This window comes from Triturus cristatus, chromosome 11, assembly GCF_964204655.1.
Source record: "Triturus cristatus chromosome 11, aTriCri1.1, whole genome shotgun sequence".
In the NCBI taxonomy this organism is placed as follows: Eukaryota; Metazoa; Chordata; class Amphibia; order Caudata; family Salamandridae; genus Triturus; species Triturus cristatus.
The window spans coordinates 121929703-121937181 of NC_140594.1; the positions used below are offsets into that span (position 1 = coordinate 121929703).

Below are 7479 nucleotides of genomic sequence, written 5' to 3' on the forward strand. Positions count from 1 at the left end.
TACTATGAGTACCCGTGCCTTAGACCATATCTACGAGACCATGAAAAGCCACACAGGGTGGCTTTTCATTGCCTCCTAGATATGGCTCTACACGCTACACTGCTGGAACATAAAACAAGCAAAGAAAACAGCACAAGTTGCACCACTCAAAATGTCCAATATAATGTAAATTAGTCCATATTCATGAGGTTTCTTTTCAAAGCAATCTTCTTTATTTCAATTGTCATATACACATTAAAACATCCAAAAACAGCCAAAGCAGCCGACGCGTTTCGTCCACCTCGGGACTTCTTCAGGGCTGCAACAAATTTTATAAAAATACATAGAATAAATAACACACATGAGCAAAGGGCACAAACAGTTATAGCAATACAGTAAACAAACAACAGAAGGGCCAAATTTGATAAGGCCCAAGTATCCATCAGAGTTAAATTGGACATCTATTTGTAGATATCAACCAATATCAAATCATTGAAGTAATCAACAATTCTTAATTATTCACCACATCAATAACAACATTAAGTTAACAGTACAACATTACAAAAAAGGAATAGTTTCATTCATGGTTAATAATTTAATCTGGAAGCCTGTAATAATAAACAGTAAAGGATATGATGATTTATTAGCATGATAGGAATATCATGACCTGAAAATTTAGTTTCATTTAAAAAAAATCCTCGCTGTACTTCATATAGAATGGCTTGTAAGCCTTTCTTAGGGTTAAATCTAACAGTTAAGTAACCTTCATCATGTAATCACTAAAGACATCTATCTAAAGATGAATGCAGAAAAAAGGAAAAAGGGAAAAAAACAACAGAGGTATGTTCAAGGGTTAGGGGAGTAAAATGTATACCCACCAAAAGAATTTGTTGTGTTAATCATCGTATTTTCTAATATATCTTTTCTGTATTTCCATTGTTAAATGCCTGGAAGCATCCATTTGTGTCACTAGAAAAAAGTCAAAGAATGCGTAAATATAAGGGACAAGCTGAGTATATAAATTAAATATATCAGCAGTATATCACCAAAATATTAGGGGATGGTATGCGTACTCACTTCAAAGGGGTGTGTACCTCGATTACAATTTCAAATATAAAAGTTATTCGCTAAGTAGTTAAGATGAATATTATCCTTCCAGCATTGGTCCTGTTTGAGTTCTATCCAACGGAACGAATGATAGTATCGCTCTTTCAAATGCCTAAAGTTGAGTAATAAGTTGAATCAGTAAGAAGCCAAGCATAGAGTAGATTAAATATCAATGAAAAGTTAAAGAAAGAGAAAGGTTCAAATATGCAATACCTGATGAAGCAGTCACATATAGGTAAGCAAAGAGTTAAGATATAGGGGGTAAGAATAGCCCCATATGGCCCGTTTTATGATGTACAAACGTATAGGAAACCTTTTGTAAAGTAAAAAACTTGTGGAGGACCCGTAAAGCGCCTACATCTTTCATGTCTAGCTTGAGGGTGACACAGAAAGTGTATGTGGAGTGAACCAATTCCATACTATCCTCATGGTAGCAAACCAGTAAGCAGCGGGATTCAGTAGGAATACAACTTATAAAAAATAATAAATGAAAGGAGCCCCATGCATGAGAACAAACCAGAAAGGTTTGTGAAGGGTGCCCCCAAAGAAACGAATGAAGAGGACCCAGTCTATCAACCTACCCGAATCCGCATCTGTTTAAGGAAAGGACGTCACCCCCGTCAGGTTACAGCAGAGCAAGTCGCTCAAACTTGCTGTTTATATAGTGCTATAGGTGATTCCTAATTGAGAACACCTGAGGTTTCCCTCCTGGAACGCGTGCGTTCCAGAAGACCAAGAAACGATTAAGCCGGGTCAATTCTAAATCCGGTGCTGTCCTAGAGGGATACCGCTAGCTTTGTTTTCTTAAACATAAAACAAGCATTTGCAATGCAATAGGTCTTGCATTATTAAAGTTTGAGCTGTTGGTGTTGAATTATTTAGCAATGCCAATAGCTCAACCTTTAATAATGCGAGACCTATTGCATTGCAAATGCTTGTTTTGTTAGGCACCAGGAGATTAAGTGATTTGCCCACAATCACAAGATATTCAGCGTCATTGCCGAGACTCGAACCCGGTTCCGAGGTCGAGCGCCCTAGCCGTTAGGCCAACCCCTGTATAACCACTTCCCCTTGCTCTAATCAAGATACATATGAGCAGTTCCGATAAGGGCCTTGCAGTGTCCAAGCCCTGCCATTTTGAACGTAGTCCATGAACTTACTCCACATGAACGACTCCAAGCGTAACTACTTCCTTAAGCGTGTGAAAGAGTGAACCTCAGCACATGTCTGCGGATTGTTGCGCTGTCACCCGAGCCCTACAGCATCTCAAAGATGTGCTCTGAAGCTACTAACAAGCTATGCTAGGGATGTGCAAAAAACAACAAAGCAAATTATGAAATAAAATGAATTACAGACAGAACGGAAAGTGAAGGCACAGGGATGAACTAAGAAGTAGCCAGGAGGTGCCCTTGCAATGTCGGGTTCTCAGCCTCCTAACTAATGCTCCAGCAGAGAGTCGAATGTCCTGGCAGCACTCTGCACGTGTAAGCTACAAATGCACAATACTGAATCACCGCCCCTTCCCCGAAGAGCTAAATTACACTGGGAGGTGATGGGAAGCAAGTGGTGTCCACCGGGCACAGGAAATGGAACGGGATCATGGGAAGCATTTGATTAGGGAGGCCTCATGGGGCCCGCGGCGTTAGATTAGGGAGGCCTCATGGGGCTCGCGGCGTTAGTTTAGGGAGGCCTCATGGGGCCCGCGGCATTAGATTAGGGAGGCCTCATGGGGCCCGCGGCGTTAGATTAGGGAGGCCTCATGGGTCCCACGGCGTTAGATTAGGGAGGCCTCATGGGTCCCGCGGCGTTAGATTAGGGAGGCCTCATGGGGCCCGCGGCGTTAGATTAGGGAGGCCTCATGGGGCCCGCGGCGTTAGATTAGGGAGGCCTCATGGGGCCCACAGCATTAGATCAGGGAGGCCTCATGGGTCCCGCGGCGTTAGATTAGGGAGGCCTCATGGGGCCCGCGGCGTTAGATTAGGGAGGCCTCATGAGGCCCGCGGCGTTAGATTAGGGAGGCCTCATGGGGCCTGCGGCATTAGATTAGGGAGGCCTCATGGGTCCCGCGGCGTTAGATCAGGGAGGCCTCATGGGTCCCGCGGCGTTAGATTAGGGAGGCCTCATGGGGCCCGCGGCATTAGATTAGGGAGGCCTCATGGGGCCCGCGACGTTAGATTAGGGAGGCCTCATGGGTCCCGCGGCGTTAGATTAGGGAGGCCTCATGGGGCCCGCGGCATTAGATTAGGGAGGCCTCATGGGTCCCGCGGCGTTAGATTAGGGAGGCCTCATGGGGCCCGCGGCGTTAGATTAGGGAGGCCTCATGGGCCCCGCGGCGTTAGATTAGGGAGGCCTCATGGGGCCCGCGGCGTTGTCTGCATCTCAGCCAGTGGCTGCTTGTCAGAGGTATATTGAGGCCTGGGGTAACACTGAGGAGACAAGCACCAGAGGCTGGTCTGTGATCGAGGGTTAAGTATGCAAAGACGCCCATGCGGGAGCTCAGCCTGCTTCGTAACTGACCAGGCCTGGGTGAGCTTTGTGATAACCCCGGGCAGTGCCACGGGAAGCCGTGCCCAGACCTCTAAATCAGAATCTACAAGACTCTGCCAAGCGTGGTGCTGGGCTTGATTATGGGGCATACAAATTTGCTACGTAGCTTAAAAAAAATTAGTTTAGACATATTCAAAAGGAAATCCATGTGTTCTGCAGTTTAATTCGAACACGCCAGACTCGGGTGTTTTTTGCACAAAATAAACGCTGTTCACAACAGACATCTTCTGCATAAATGTGCTGTCTGTGTTCTACAATCATTTCTGCAAATATTACCCGCGTCCCTACTGCATGTAGTATCCGGCTGGATACAGTCTAGTGTTCCATTGTGCCTGTAACCCACACTGAACACCCACCCACCACAGGCGTCACCAGTCAGGTGACCCTGACAAAAAAAGGGGCCGAGCGCTTGTGCTCGTGGCCAGTTTACAGTACCAGCGATCCTGTGTCTGCGTCCCTCATTCATCTGCATGCGGGCCTGAGGGCCCAATCACCACATTGGCGACGAGGGGGCTGTGCCCTAGCGTGCAGCAGCCCGGCAATCTCAAAGAGGGAGAGGAGATGCCTGTGGAGAGGCCCCCAACAGGCGAGTACAACGCCTGATCACCTGCGGGTGTGCGAAGAGCCCCGGCGTGAAGCGAGGTGTCTGAGAGCCCACCTCACACCTCATGGGCCTGATTTAATCTGCCCCCCCTGCGTGGAAGAGCCCTGGGGGAGAAGAGCGAGCCGAGCGGAGCCCACCCGCATCGGCCGCGGCACCGTGACCCTGCAACACGGAGTCGGGTGTCCACCCCGACCCCGTCGACCCTGCCGCTGTGCCCGGAAGCGCCCTGAAGGACGGCACGCCGAGAGGAGCCCACCCGCATCGGCTGCGACCCCCACATGAGGCGCGCACCACGCGGTGCCCACCCGCGGAGAACCAGATGAGGTGTCCCGGCGGGATCGGAAGACAGCGGGAGCCCACCCCGTTCCGCCCCCGGTGAGATGAAATGGCGGCGTCCACGCGGAGCCCACCCGCGTGGACGAAGAGGCCCGCCGGCCGAAGGTGAGGAGCCGCGCGAGGAAGCCAGCGGGTGCTCACCCCGCGGCCAGAGAAGAGCGAGGTACCTGCACCCCCTCCCCGCGCAGCCCGCGAAGTGAGGAGACCGGCTGCGGGGAGGAGGCGAGATCGATGTGAGAGCAAGAGCGCCGAGCACCGAACCCTGTCTCCGCCGCCCACCGCCCGCGCAGCAAGCGAGCTGAAGGAGGCTGCCGCGGGCGGGAGGGGCATGGGGAGAACAGCGCCGGCACCACACGCGCGAGGCTGACCCAGAACCTGAAATAGTGCCCGTAAAAAGCGGCGCGATGAGAAGAGACGCAGCAGGGGGAATAGCGCTGGCTCGAGACCCGGCTGATGTCCGCTATGACATCCCCCAACATCGGAGACTGCCCAAGCATGGAGGCGGCATGTCTCCGCAACAGCGCTAGCTCTTATCCCCTTCCCCGGTGCAGCGCGATAACTGTGGGACAGCTGCAGAGCGGGAGCAGAGAGAAAATAATCAGGGGCAGGGGGAAGCCGGTACGCACCCCTCCCCGGCACGAACTGAAGAAAACAAAAGTAAAGGCCCGCAGGGCAGCTGAATAAATAAAGCGGAGCCCACCCGCAGTGACAAGAGTCCCCCAACTCCACACAGACAGAGTAATGCCTTGACCTATGCAGCACACTGTAAATGCCTGTGCCCCCCCCCTCCTGCCTTCAAAAATAAGCAAGTGTAAAAGGGACTTACCTGCTGTCTGGCCCCTGTCCAGCTCCCAGTGTTCTGCTCCAGCTCCCCTCCACGGCCGAGTGAAGCCTGGAGAGAGAGAAGACAACATGGCCGAAAGTCCTGGCAGCAAAGAAGGTTGCTGCTGAGAGAAGGGAAAAGCATACCCTGCACTGCCATCTAGTGGCCAGAGAGCAGCATTGCACCAGCTGCAGGAAAAGAAAGGAAAGGCTGGAGAAGAGGCAGCAAGGCAGGTACCGCAAGGGCAGACTGATGCGCAATGGTGAGAGCACGGGAGCGCGACGGAGGCGCACAGGAACGCGACAGAAGCGCGACAGAAGCGCAAGGAAGAAGAGACAGTGTGTCACAGGGATGCCGCGACATCCCACAGCAAGACAAGGAGAAAGAAGAATGGTGTTAAGCCACATCCACCCCAGCAAGGACAGTGCTGTCGCCGCATCAAGTGGAGCGGAACCCTCGAGCGAACTAAAGGACTCAGCGCAGATGTACCCCGGACGCGGAAGGTACACAGCAGCGCCTAGGAAGAGGAACTCACTGACGAAGATGCGCGCAGCATGTATCCGACACTGGCGGGCTAAGGATGAAGAAGTACACCCAGTGGCGCCAAGAAGCCACCACATCAAGAAATCACACAGCGCAAGGAGCAACGCGACTCTGGAGATGTACCGCGACGGTACGAAGAGAAGCATGCACCAGCACTTGACAATTCAGCAAACACAGGGAGTCACACGACGTGACGCACCTCGTGAAGCCGGCCACCCAGATGGTCGCGCGAAGGTTGCCGGCCACCCAGATGGTCGCGTGAAGGTTGCCGGCCACCCAGATGGTCGCGCGAAGGTTGCAGGCCACCCAGATGGTCGCGCAAAGGAAGCCGACCACCAAGATGGTCGCAAGGAGGACGACGCCGACCACGAGATGGTCGCAAGGAGGATGTAGACCTACAAGAGGTCGGAGAGCGCACTGACCTGCCAAGAGGTCAGAGCCGGAGAGAAGAGGAAGGTCAGAGCTGGAGAGAAGAGGAAGTCCGAAGGGACGTCAGTGAAGAGGACCCCATGAGAGGTTCACAAAGAGGACCAGGAGGAGTAGGAAAAGAGATCCAGTAACATCACTCGACATCAGAAGCAACATCAGAAGCAACTACGAGACAGAAGGTCGCGATGATCGGTCCAGTCACAGAGTGAAAGGAAGACAGTGTCCTAGTGGCGGGACAAGACCAGAGGGAAACGCGTAGAGTGCACGCTACACGAAGAAGCCTGGTAAGGACGAGCAATAAGGCAGGAAGACTGGATCACGTCGCAATGGAAGGAGAAGGAGAACACCCGAAGAGGAAAGGAGAAGAGCACATAGGTGTGCGTGACAGATCAACACACACACCGGAAGGAGAACACCCGAAGAGGAAAGGAGAAGAGCACATAGGTGTGCGTGACAGATCAACACACACACCAGAAGGAGTACCGACAGCCGGACCCAGTACCTGGGAACAACATCAGCACCACTGGGAGTATATGTCGATGCGCAAACCCGAAGGTCACCCGGGGACGACAGAGGCGAGCAGGCCGGTCCGTTGGTAACAACCACCTCTGGGACGTCACGGAAACAGGACCGTGGACATCCAAGGGGCAGAGGCCTCAGGGACACCGGTGGCAGCGGTTCCCCAATACGAGAGATGGACCGTTGAAGCTGGCTCTGAAGCTCCTGGGAGAACAAAGGCAGAGCGCGAAGGACCAAGTGCCAACAGCACCCTTTCAGGCGGAACTTCGGACACGGAAAGAGGACCCGTAGCGACTCCCCCAACGCGAGTGGAGCCACAAGGCGGCGGTCCACCGGTCCAGTGGAAACCTGGCAACAAAGGGCATCCGGGTCGTCCAGTGAGAGGGGACACCCACGAGAGAGGGGTATCCGTGAGAGGGATATCCTGCAACGGTGAGTCCTGTAAGAAGACAACTACTAGTCGGAGGAAACACCTCAACCAGGGCATACAGCGAAAGTTGAATAACGATGGTCCACCATCATTCCACCCACACTTCCACCGACGGCGGTAAAGGAAAGAGACTGTGAAGCGCACTTCCACGGTGTAAGTCCA

General features: G+C 52.5%; 1 long non-coding RNA gene across 2 annotated transcripts; it reads right to left on the minus strand.

Annotated features, from left to right (window-relative positions):
* Positions 1-227: 227 nt before the first annotated feature.
* Positions 228-5509, minus strand: LOC146783474 (uncharacterized). Of its 2 annotated transcripts, XR_014970960.1 has the most exons (4): positions 5400-5509; positions 1057-1198; positions 858-948; positions 228-298 (listed from the first exon to the last, which is right to left on the minus strand). It is a non-coding gene; the product is annotated as an uncharacterized LOC146783474 (long non-coding RNA). The 2 variants fall into 2 exon arrangements; XR_014970959.1 differs by lacking the exon at positions 1057-1198.
* Between the last annotated feature and the right edge of the window lie 1970 nt (positions 5510-7479).